At 39.0% G+C, this 13,152-nt stretch overlaps 1 protein-coding gene and 1 long non-coding RNA gene across 2 annotated transcripts in view; one reads left to right on the top strand and one right to left on the bottom strand.

Moving 5' to 3' along the window:
• LOC126475435 (ERI1 exoribonuclease 2-like) overlaps window positions 1-13,152 on the top strand; it is a 56,454-nt gene that overhangs the window by 40,806 nt on the left and 2,496 nt on the right. The window lies entirely within an intron of this gene.
• On the bottom strand, window positions 2,927-7,884 carry LOC126475437 (uncharacterized). Its single transcript, XR_007586733.1, has 2 exons — window positions 7,626-7,884; window positions 2,927-5,726 (listed from the first exon to the last, which is right to left on the bottom strand). It is a non-coding gene; the product is annotated as an uncharacterized LOC126475437 (long non-coding RNA).

Raw genomic sequence — 13,152 nt, 5'->3', positions numbered from 1 at the left:
TAGACCTTGGGGTTTTCTTCCTCTCATTTCTGCATGACAGGCGATCTCTGATCTACAGTCACATAGACCTGTCTGTTCAAGGTAAAGGGGACTGATGACCTAGTGGTTTGGTCCCTTTAATCGTCCAAACAACCAACCAACAAAAACCCAGCCATGGTGCGTACCTTACCTTACCTAAACTGATCCTTTGCACTAAATAAAGTAGCTGACCCATCTGTGTTTTGATGTTTGTTCTTGTCAGTTCTTGGTGAATTACTTTTTTCACAAGTCATCTGTACTGACAGCTAGAAGGTCGACTTTCACATCAGCTCTGCTTTCACATGTTCTTGAGGCAACATAAACAACACTCCATAGTGGTCATTGTCCAAATTGTCTGTCATAGCTGCACTTGAACTCTCAGGGATTTCCTAACCTACAATGACACTTTTTAAATGAACTACAGACCATAAACTAATGCTATCTTTAGAAACTTTGTACACAATTTTCTTTCAGAGTTCCATGGTACTGGGAGTTAAGATTGCATTTCTCTGGACACCAAAACATCAAGATTCTGGGAATAAGCTTGCTTATTAAAAGGCTATGAGGCAGTGAAGTTGAAATCCATGAAGGTGGGGACAATGGGATCAAGTTTGCAGTTGACACTGAATCTTCTGCTGTTTGTAATCTGGAACAGGAAACACCACACTATTGTGAGGAGCAATAAAAGGATCTAGGTCTTCCCTCCACCATTCCTGAAAGGAAGCTAAAATACTACTATATGTGGCTGGCTCCTGGTCACATTGTCAGGCGAGAGGATCCACCCCATTGTCAGTGGTTAATAACCTTTACTGTGCCCATACTTTGTTGCTTTATGGAGAACACTGAAGATTGAGGACTAATTACCTCCACTGTTAAGTAACAACACTCAAGAAGTGGATTAGATGTTACATTTTATTGGAGAGAGTGATTTATTTACCCTTATTTGAGGTTTGTCATTGTTGTCTCATAATTTCTTCTTACCATTCTGTGACACGACCATTCTCCCAATATTCTACAGTTACTGCAGGGTGGCCGCCACTTGGAAGCAGAAGCTGATCATCTGCAAGACAACCCCAGAGGAGTCCAACTGTTTTCAAGCAGTATGCTTCCACCATTTCACTGTAAATGGTTGCAGTACATTTGCTCTATTTCTTTTCTGGTTCTGTGTCTAAGATGGCACTGCAAAAGACCAAATTGTTAAAGGAATATGGGACTGAGGACTTGCTGTTTAGGCCCTTTTAACTCCACTGTTGGTGTGTGTAGCAATGACTGAAAGATTAAACTTGACATAGTAGTTAATGGAGCCTATGTGTACGAACATTAAATACAAACTTTGATACAAATGTAAGAAAAATTGTACCTGTTACACTGACAAAAGGTGATTTTAAGATGTAGAAAATAGCATTGCTGCTAAGAGTTGAAGCTATTCAACATGATAGTTCATTTGAACACCACAGTGCTTTACTAGGAATGGTTCTCTTGGAGGCGGTATGCTGTTGCCTTTCTACCTTTATACTTGTGCAGCCAGTTACAGAGGGACCTACAGTTTAATGTGGGCCTGAATTACAATTCTGAGCTATCTGAAGTATATGATAACAATGAACAGGCTACAAACATTCCTAAAAAAACCGATGGCACTGCTCTTATTTTTTATTTTTGCTGTTAAGTAGATGTCTCACAGAGCAATGTTGGCAGTAATATTTAATGCATAACCACAGAACGCACAAAATATCAAACAAAATATGTCTTAATCTCAAAAGCTTACAAGATATTTGCCATAGCAGTAAATATAGTTGTCCACCATGCAATAAAGAGCCAAAGCCATTATTCAAAATAATATGAGATGTATGCACCTCTGATCACTGACTGTGTAGTGAATTGTTACTTGCACTTTGCAGTAAAGGCATCTCAGCTGTTTTTCATGATAAAATTCATTCGCTTCAGCAAACGCCTAAAAAAAGTAAAATAATATTGGAGTTGTAGTGGCAGCAAAATGGGTTGCACTTGATGCATCTATGCTCTGTCACTGTAAATCTGCAAGACATATGCTCGTGCAGTATGCTGCCTTACAAGGCTGTTTATGTCTCAAAAAGCACCATTTGATGGTCGTAAAGCTTTGAAAAACGTGGTAAACTGCACAACAAAATATGATTAAACCACGAAAGACAACAAATGGCTTGTTTTATATTGTAAAGGAAAAGTGCCCTTGCTGGCACTATCCTTTTTATCAAATTTAAATCTAATAGATTGTATAAATAACTTGCATGTACAGCTTGTCCACAGCTAATGGGCAATTGATGGTACTATTATTGAAGAGATAAATTAACAGTTCATTTACTGAAAAATGGTTTCACCACTTACAGTGCAGCTGCAGTGAATAGCTAAAGTGATGTATCCTCAGTTTGAATCGAACAGCATTTCACCTTATCCATAAAACAAGTAAAGCTACTTGAGAATTTCAAAAGTGGCAGGAAGAGTCTTGCAAGGGAATGATTCAATACAACATGTCGATACCTACCCTGAAATTTTTTACAAGAAAGAGTACACTGAAAGATATGCACTGGCAAAATTTTAGTTGTTAAGGCACACTTCAAGTATATCTTTTAAAAATGTTAAAGTTATTCATTCTTTCTCCACAAAGAAACAATTATAACAGTGGTTTTACAGCCCTTCTTGCCTAAAGTAAAATTGGCGATCAAGTAGACAACCGTGACGAAGATGTAGCACAAAGTCCAGAGTACACGCATGCAAGTTTCAAGCACTTAACTGTAACAAAAATGTCTCAAATAGTTAATTTTTTGAGTAACTTGCATTTCATATTGACAGCTAAACTGTTGCAGATGTAATTGTTACACACAACCAGCTGAAGGAAAATCAAGGTAGAGTATGATGTTACGTTACAGAGAACTTCCATCAATTAGCACTTTAATTTGTTTTACATTACATATTTTACAAAAATGCCTGTAGCACAGTTCTTATAACTTAGGAATAATGTATATTTCATTAACAATGAAACAGTCCTTAGTTTATTCCCTGCAGTCTTCACAAAAATGACATGTCTATTGGATGACAAAAAACAAACATTTTCCTTACACCAGCCACAACTGATAAAAGAAAAATTAATGAATTCAGGTGCTTCACAGTAATTACTAGTTTTATTCAGACACAACTGGAATGGAGTAAGAAATGACCGTGGCCACTGTTTTGCGTATTGTGCTGTGTATCAGGCATACTTGTCAAATTCGTAAAATGTGGTGATGCAAACGGACAAGGCATAAGTGACTAAAGTTTAATAACACTGTTCCATTGATAGACCTGAAATGACAAAGAGCTAACAGAAATTATACTGCCCAGCAGATTCCTGAGAAATGCTTAACGCTATTGGATTTTATTTATTTATTTTTTAATCAAGAGTCTAAATCGCACTTTTAGTTGTGGGTGGAATCTGAATTATGTTAAGTCTTTTTATTGTCCTCTTCAAGACGGGAGTGTTGTTATGTCCAGGACAAGAATCCAACAAAGGAAATGGATTATTTTCTGCAAATGGTGAGAAGACATTTCGGATGTAACATTCAAAAGTATTCTCTCCCATTGCCATCCAGATTATGCAATTTTTGAAAGTAAACAGTATTTATTTTTTATTTTTTTATTTTTTGTCCTAATGTTCCTGAAGATAGATGTAATATTGTAGAAACAATAATCCACTGATACTTATCACCAGCATTGTTGCACACAAATGTGTCACAGTATTCGTTGACTGCACAAGCAACTCTACTTATAATTTAGAGTGCCCAGTCTCGCAGATCTCCTTTGGTAATGGTGCATTGACTCTCACGAGGAATTCTAAATTTTTCAAGTAGTATTTCTTTCACACTGTAATGAGTTTCATATTGGTGCATATTTTGTACTTCATGTAAATCTTCCCTCCATTTATACAATTCATGTACAGATTTTGCTAAATGAAACCGACTTTGCACACTGATTATGTATAACTGTTTCCTCCCTCCTTTGTTTAACTAAAAAAATTTTCCCTTTTCTTTGTGACTGAAAGCTATTGCTGTACATGTTTCCTTTGGGCTTGGAAGGTACTCTACTTTTGTTTTGCACTTTAATAAGCACAACAGTCATCATTCAAACCTCAATTCTTGGAATAGTTATTTCCAGTTCCCTACAATGTTTCCACAATTGCTACCAAAATGTTGTTATCATTCGAAAGAATGTTCAAGAAATTAAACAATCGAAAAACCAGGCTGGAATGTAACAAATTGTGAAAAGGAAAGTTGCTAGTCACCATATAGCTGAGATATGAAAATGGCATTTGTTCTTTCATTTAAGGCTAACCGACTGATGACCTTCAGTGTGGATGCACACGATTTGCCTGAACTCTTACGGGACTCGGGGGGGATTGTCTGCCGCGAGTAATCGGTATAATGGCAGGGGCACTATGACTATAGTGTGTGAACTATAAGTTGAGAATGTGGGTCTCACGGGGAGCGTGCCAGCGATAAATCCCTGCAGTCGCACTATCCTCTGTGCCCTCGGTGGCATGTAAGCAGGAGATCCCGGGTTTGAGTCTCGGTCAGGGCACACATTTTCAACTGTCCCCGTTGATCTATACAAACACCAGTCAGCAGCTAATGGTATTGATTTAATTGTAATTTCATATAGCGGAGATGTTGAGTCGCAGATAGGCACAACAAAAAGACTGTCCAAATAATAGCTTTCGGCCTGGAGCCTCCGTCAGAATTACATGGTAAACACACACATACACACTCATGCAAATGCAACTAACACACACATGACTGCAGTCTAAGGCAACTGAGGCCACACTACAAGCAGCAGCATCAGTGCACGATGGGAGTGGCGATTGGGTGGGGGTGATGAGGAGGCTGGGGCCAGTCGCCACTCCCATCATGCGCCAGTGCTGCTGCTCGCAGTGTGGCCTCAGTTGCCTGAGACTGCAGTCATGTTGTGATAAAGCAAGCTGGAATATTTTTACTTCCACTCGTTTTGCCACCTGCCTCTTTAAAATTTATTTTTTTCACTTTTAATTACAGCAGAGTCCGGTAATCCGAACGTTCGGTTAATCCGAACATGAAAAATGTTAGCCTAAGTATGGAAAAGTTCGGTTAATCCGAACGTTCGGTTAATCCGAACATGAAAAATGTTAGCCTAAATATGGAAAAGTGTGGTAAACTGCTGTGCATACACATTATTTTAATTAACACAGTACAATAAATATGTATTAGAAAAATTGGCAAGAAAACATTATGTTTAAACAATGCACAACAATGAAAGAAAAGCTGTCAAACTTACTAAAATACAGCGGACATTTTATCCCTACTTTTAGATGACAAAAACTCTGTCATTGCTTTTTGACGCATAGTTGTGCCATCATCTCATAAAAATCAATCAGCAGGTGTAGCAGTGGGCTGTTGCTCCAAATAATGTAGCGTGAGGTCGAGGGCGACTGCTGCGTCACTGTGTGGCACCAGCTCTCCTTTGCCGCTTTCAGGCTCATTGTCACTTCTCACAGCAGTCCACTTCTTCCTGCTCTTGACTCACAGCAGCAACTAAATCAGCATCAGTAAGGTTCTCCACACATGCCCCATCCACTCACCTATGTCTCCTTCACTAACTTCTTCACATCCTGGGATTGTCTGCATCATTTGTAGTAGATTCTCCACTTCATTTTCAACTAGGTTGTCCTGAAATTCAAGAGATGTACACAGTTCTCTCCACGATTTTCTCAGAGTATTTTCTGAAATATTCTGCCATACCTAAGCGGCCCCATAAACAACATCCTTCACATTGGTCTTTTTTATTTTGTCCACTAAAGGGATGCTATCATCTTGGATCAGCAATCTTAAAAATTGTTTTCTGTAAATCAGTTTTAATGTTTGCAGTATGCCCTGGTTCATCGGCTGTGGAATGGTGTAACATTCAGCGGCAATAACTTCGCCACAATTTCTCCATAACAATTTCTCAGTGCTGGGGTGAGATGGCGCGTTATAAATAAAAAGGATTGTACAGGGAGACAAACGGTTTTCCTTAGAAAACAGAGGGAACAAACTGGCCGTGAAAGCATTCTGTGAACAATTTACCATCCGTCCATGCTTTTTTCTGGTTGCAATAATATACGGGCAGGGACTTCATGTTGCAGTTTTTAAAAGCTCTGGGCCTATCAGATTTGCCGATCAGCACTGAAGGCAGCTTGTGACTACCAGCAGCATTGCTACACGCTAATAAAGTCACACAATCTTTGCACATTTTAAAACCAGGAGCATGGTCTTCTGCTTTTGATGCCAGGCTTTTTGTTGGCAATGCCCTAAAATTAAGGACAATCTCATCAGTGTTATTAATTTGTTGGGAAGAATACTTTCCCTCTCTTATCATTTTTTCAAACTCACCAAAGTATTCCTTCGCTGCATCACGGTCAGAAGAATGCTTTTCTCCAAGCAATTGTTAGCTAACGGATTCCATGACGTGTTTTTTCTCTGTCCAACCAACCCGTACTCACACTAAAAGACTTATCACCATTCATTAACTTGTTCAGGTAAACAGCCTTCTCCTGAACCAGTGCTCCACTCAAAGGAAAAGAGTTTCATCCACTGGGATTGTTTCAAAGTCTGCTGAACTTCGAGTTGCCAGTTTAGATACATTTTCACCATTGTCTATCCACTTCAAAGCATTCAGTTTTTCTTTGAGAGTTAACATTGTATGTTTCCGTTTACTCATGATGAAAATACGTACACCACTACATCTGAAAGAAAACAATACAACTGTTATGCATGCCAGTGATTGATAACCAACATAACCAGGCACTTTGCGAGCCAACTGGCAGTGCACTGACCTCAGACACTACAAAGTTCTCAACAGTGCTCAAAAACAAGGGCACGGAGTGAGAGTGAGCCATTGTTCCCATTTGTTACGATGGTGTACCTATATATCTGCTTGGTATACTTCATTCTAGAAACTCGTCACCATAATTCTGGTTAATCCGAACAAAACGTTAATCTGAACAAGGTCTGGTCCCAATTAGTTCGGATTAATGGGACTCTAGTGTAATTACCATTAACATATGTGAGTATAATCTGCATTTTGTTGAAAGAGAAAGGGTGACTCTCAGTTTTAAAGAATATAACACCAGATCTAATTTTGTCCTTAGTTTTATGTATGTAATTGATTTTCTAATTTATTTTGACTATTCCTAGTTAGTATCTTTTGCTATAGGGTGAAATCAGTAATTGTTTCGTAACTTAAATTCTATTGTTGACTTATAAACAAATATAAATTCTGTACTAATTACAAACATATGGAAGATGAATACTAGTAATCTTAAAGAATCTATTTGGTTCTATTTGAAAATATGTCAGCAAAGCCAGCCCTTAATTAATTCCAAAGTAATTAACAGGTTTGTTCAAAGTATTGTTTGCATACTTATATTTGTTAATTTCATTATTTAAACAAATAATTCGGCCTAACTCTTGTGGTAAAAGAAACTGTTAAAAAGACAGAATTTTTTGATGTATTCAATTAATCGAATGAGTTAAGTTTTAATTGTAATGTCTGTAAATTAAACATCAAACAATGTGAAGTGTCAGTACCTTTTATTGTGAGGATATATAAGGGCCCAATTTTTGGTCCCGAGACAGTCAGTCCACGGCCGAGTTCCAGATGAGAAACCTGTGTTGGTTAGAACAACAACAATGCATCAACTTAACTGTGAAATAAGTGTAACACAGTTAGGCCATGTGTTAAAACAATGACAGTGTCTGTTTCATACATGCATGATTATTCCGAAAGAACTGTGGACTATGTGGTTATGTTTTTTACTGCTTGTAGATGTTCAACAGTAAACTATTATAGCAGTATGTGGATGTTCACCTGCAACCTATTAATGAGGCTTATTGAAAGTTAAACAATATGCACTGGCCATATACCTGTGTAATATTGGGGTTGTGAACAGTAAAAGACTGTGAAACGCAACTGTGCACCTGTCAGCCACATCATTTACAGTAGACAGTACTGCACTTCCACCCCTTATTTTTTCAGCTAGTACATTGACACCGAGGACAACAAACGAAGAATTAAAGATGGAGAACTATCACAATGTGTGTTAGAGTTGCATTTGCGTGAACGTGTTTCTGTGTGTCTGCCGTCTAATTCTGACAAATGTTCAAGAAAGTAACATATGTAGGTCTTCGTAGGTGATTTCAGTTGCATAACACATTCTTTGTATTTCACCTTGACATAACTGAAAACATTAATTGGGTTCCACATTACTGTAAAACTCTGGAACCTGCACAAAGATAGATGCTATTAGCAAGCATATACAAAAAAATCACAAAGAAAGTTAATTTGGTTTTATTTCCATTGTTAACACTAAGTGATACTGCAAAGGCAACTGCTAATTATTATGGAAATTAAATGAGTTGCAAATTCAAGTGAGCAGTTACTGTGAATGATCGTGTCAGAGAAACTATCAGTGGAAACAAATTTGCTTTACAACTTACAATTGCATTGTGCCTGGATTATCTTTTTATCAATGTACCATCAATCAGTGATATGTGCCTGCCATGTTGGCGTGCACCTTCTGTAGCTGTGGCAGGGCATACATTTCTCTAGCCACCTGGTGAGTCATGAATTTGACAAATTTCACTATTTAAAAAAAAAAAAAAAAGACTTGTTGTATGTCTTGGCAGCTGAAATTTTGATATTGTGTTTCTTTCAGTGTATTCTTCCAATATACAAAATTTCAGGGCAGGTTTTGACATGTTGGATTGGACAGTTCCCTTGTCAGTTGGCAGAAACTGGAACACACCTGGCAAACAATACATGTAACAGGTGACAGACTATTTATTGTAAATTAATGATTGTGGCTTGTTAGGTAAAAAAATACTTTCATGTAAACATTAGGTCAGTGCAATTTGTTCAAAGATTTTATAGTGACTAATTCCATTCCTGGACTGTAGTTCTGGAAGTTCTGCAAAATATCCTTCTATGGCTGCCACAAATTATATATTGGACATAAAATGTTTCACAGCCATAAATTACTTTTCATTTGGGGATTAAGCTGAAGCTGGAAGGCTGCCAGATTTAGTGACTAGGGTGGATACCAAATTTTCCAGTGCCAAAGTACTTTTGTAGACTGGGTGCATTGTCCCAGTTAAATATGATTTGTTTGCACGTCAGACCTTTTAACAGGCCATTTCTCTCCAAATGATTTTCGTAAAATTCAATTACTGGTTCACTTTTTTTTTTTAGTAACCTACTAGAACAACTTCATTTGCATTCCGGAAAATATAGGGCATAACTGTTCCTGGTGACTGAATGTAACGACAACTTTTTTTGAGTTATAACCACTTTCTAATAGACGACTGCCATTTTATTTGGAGTGTAAATGGGTGGAACTGCATCTCTTTCACAAAAACAAATGTGTAACAGTTACCATCTGTATTCTGTAAAATGTTATAGCAATATTAAAAAAATCCAAACACTGCAGAGAAAATTTGCTTTTGATCTGACTTCTGGATGTTTTTATTTTGATTGTGTTGTTTTTATGTCACGGTAGTTTCATAAGGCTTATTCTTTCATTCTCTGCTGTTCTTGAATCTAAACCCACAATATTCACAGATATACAAGCGACGCAAAAATTATTTAGTAATTTGCCAAAGATTTGATGTAATTGGAAATACTGCCACTAATGTCAGAGTACTGATTTCATTATACAACTGCTTATTCATTTATTTTTTTATGAGCCTTTGAGTACCAAAGAGCTGCAAATACTGTGATTAGTGCTACAGACAGGATGTCTGTTGACTCACTGGCAATGTACACTACCAGAGTAACGTTGTGTGACAGGCTTATGGATTAACGTTTGTACAGCTGAGTTTCATAAATTATTATATGTATAAACGTGAATGTAGAAAATGATAGGGCTGGTAGACTGGGTCATAACAAGCGGTATTTCACATGTCATTGAACAGCATCACAGGCCGCCAAGAAGCTGATTGCCAGATCCACATAGTTTTACTGCCATCCACAAGTCCCTACAAGAGACAGGTTCACTTGAGGTACTTTTCCACTGGAATATTATCATAATGGCACAATGTGCATTTAAGGCCTACTTCAAAACCCGGTGTATTCATTTTGTGTTAACAGGTACAAAGGCCTGACACAGTCATCAATGCACTGTGCATAAATACGGCTTGAAGAGGAGGCATCAGCACTGCTGCTGCCTCCTCACACCTTCAACAAGCTCACGGTGTGTTGCATGAGAAATGGGTGTAAGCAATTCCACAATTTGGCAGTGTGGCATGGTGATTTGCACCTCTACTGCCTTCAAAAGGTTCAAGCCATTAACCCAAACAATTTTCCAAGTTGAACTGAATTCTGTCAGTTGTTTTTGCAAAGGTGTGCTATTCAATTAGACCATGTACTTTTTACAGATGCACAAAGCCACAATCAACAAATGCAGGCCCAGGAAAATCCGCACGCCATCTTTGTTCGTAGTCACCAAGATCGCTGCTGTCAACATTTGGGCCGGATGGTTAGGTGATAATCTGGTCGGTCCGTACATGTCCCCTCGGCAACTGAACACAAATATGTAATATTTTCACAAGAAATTCTATTAGAGTTGGTGGATCATGTTCCATTCAACGTGCAATAGCGAATGCAGTACCAACACGATGGTGCACCTGCACACTTTACACATACGGTGTGAATTCGTTTCAATGAAACCTTTGGTGAGAATGCCAGCCCAAAACAGCAGGGAACTTCCACCTTGCTGCACTTGTTGGACAGTGTGTCTAAGGCGTTCAGCCTGACCGGGTTGCCTCCAAACAGGTCTCCGACAATTGTCTTGTTGAAGGCATATGACACATCGTTGAAGAGAACATGATGCCAATCTGGAGCAGTCCATTTGGTATGTTGTTGGGCCCATCTGCACCGCACTGCAAGGTGTTGTGATTGCAAAGATGGACCTCACCATGGACGTCAGGATTGAAGTTGTGCATCATGCAGCCTATTGCGTACAGTTTGAGTCTAAACACAGTGTCCTGTGGCTGCAAGAAAAGCATTATGCAGCATGGTGGGGTAGCTGTCAGGGTTCCTCCGAGCAGTAATCTGTAGGTAGTGGTCATCCACTGTAATACTTGACCTTGGGCGGCCTGAGCGAGGCATGTCATCAACAGTTTCTGTCTCTCTGTATCTCCTCCATGTTTGACCAACATCACTTTGGTTCACTCCGAACCGCTTGGACACTTCCTCTGTTGAGAGCCTTCTCCTGGCACAAAGTAACAATGCAGATGTGATCAAACCGCGGTATTGACCGTCTAGGCATGATTGAACTACAGACAACACGAGCTGTGTATCTCCTTCCCGGTAGAATGACTGGAACTGATTGGCTGTCGTACCCCCTCCGTCTAATAGGCGCTCCTCATGCATGGTTGCTTACATCTTTGGGCAGGTTGAGTGATGTCTCTGAACAGTCAAAGGGACTCTGTCTGTGATACAATATCCACTTTCACCGTTTGTCTTCAGGAGTTCTGGGAACCGGGGTGATGCAAAACTTGTTTTGATGTGTGCATAAGGCAAAAGAGTGAAGGACTATTTATATAATGATGAGGTATTGTATATAAAAGGAATTGAGCTGTAATGCAAAACACTGGAAATTGCGCATTAACAAATTTTTACCCGTGTCACAGAAGTTAACTGATGTACAATATTAGTCTGTCGAATACATCAAATATAAAGCTTTGTTGAAACTCTTGCATTAACTATTCAGTTCTGTCTTGAATACACAATTGTATGCAATGGGAGTTGGAGGAGGGGGGAGGATGATGATGATTGTTTTGTTGTTAGCTTGCATTCAGTTTCTGATCTATTTTGGTTGTGTACTTGTGTGTATACGAGGTGTGGCTAGAAAAAAACCGGACTAGTATTGGTGAAACAATAAAACGAATGCAACAAGGCTGAAAGTTGCGTGGCCTGTCACGTGACTCTCGCTCCGCCTACTGCTCGAGTTTCATCTGCCTCCTGCACTCAGCCTGCCCATGGCGTCTGTTTTAAGTAGTTGACGTTTTGTCTGTCCGTCGGAAAATGTTGAGTGTACAGAAAGAACAGCGTGTTAACATCAAATTTTGTTTCAAACTAGGAAAATCTGCAAGTGAAACGTTTGTAATGTTACAACAAGTGTACGGCGATGATTGTTTATCGCGAACACAAGTGTTTGAGTGGTTTAAACGATTTAAAGATGGCCGCGAAGACACCAGTGATGACACTCGCACTGGCAGACCATTGTCAGCAAAAACTGATGCAAACATTGAAAAAATCGGTAAACTTGTTCGACAAGATCGCCGTTTAACAATCAGAGCAGTGTCTGAGTTAACAGGAGTTGACAAGGAAAGTGTTAGGCAGATTCTTCATGAAAGTTTCAACATGAAGAAAGTGTGTTCAAAAATGAATCCAAAGTGTCTCACAATTGAAAAGAAGGAACGCCGAAGAATGATTTGTTCTGATATCCTGGAAAACATTGAAAGTGATCCCACCTTCTTACAAAATGTTATTACTTGCGATGAATCGTGGTTTTTTACTTACGATCCTGAAACTAAACGCCAATCGATGCATTGGAAAACTCCTGGTTCTCCACGACAAAAAAAAGCACGAATGTCAAAATCGAAATTCAAGGCAATGATGATTGTTTTTTTTGACATCAAAGGGATTGTGCACATTGATTGGGTACCAGAGGGACAAACAGTGAATCAGCATTACTACATTAGCGTCCTGGCTACCCTACGTGAGCGAGTACGGAGAAAACGGAACGATTTGTGGAGAAAAAAGTCATGGATCCTTCACCAAGACAATGCCCCAGCTCACAGTGCGTTGTCAGTGAAGACATTTTTGGCAAAACACAACATTCCCATCTTAGATCATCCACCCTACTCACCTGATTTGGCCCCCTGTGACTTTTTTCTTTTCCCTAAAGTCAAGTCAGCTTTGAAAGGAACTAGATTTGAGACTGTTGAAGCAGTAAAAGAAAAAGCGACGGAAGTAATGTATGGACTTACCGAAAATGATCTGCAGCATTGCTATGAACAGTGGAAAATTCGTGTGGAGCGGTGTAGAGACCGA

The sequence above is a fragment of the Schistocerca serialis genome, chromosome 4, assembly GCF_023864345.2.
Source record: "Schistocerca serialis cubense isolate TAMUIC-IGC-003099 chromosome 4, iqSchSeri2.2, whole genome shotgun sequence".
NCBI classification, from domain to species: Eukaryota; Metazoa; Arthropoda; class Insecta; order Orthoptera; family Acrididae; genus Schistocerca; species Schistocerca serialis.
Note: the sequence above shows the minus strand (reverse complement) of the source record. Positions and strands in the feature narration are given on the sequence as shown.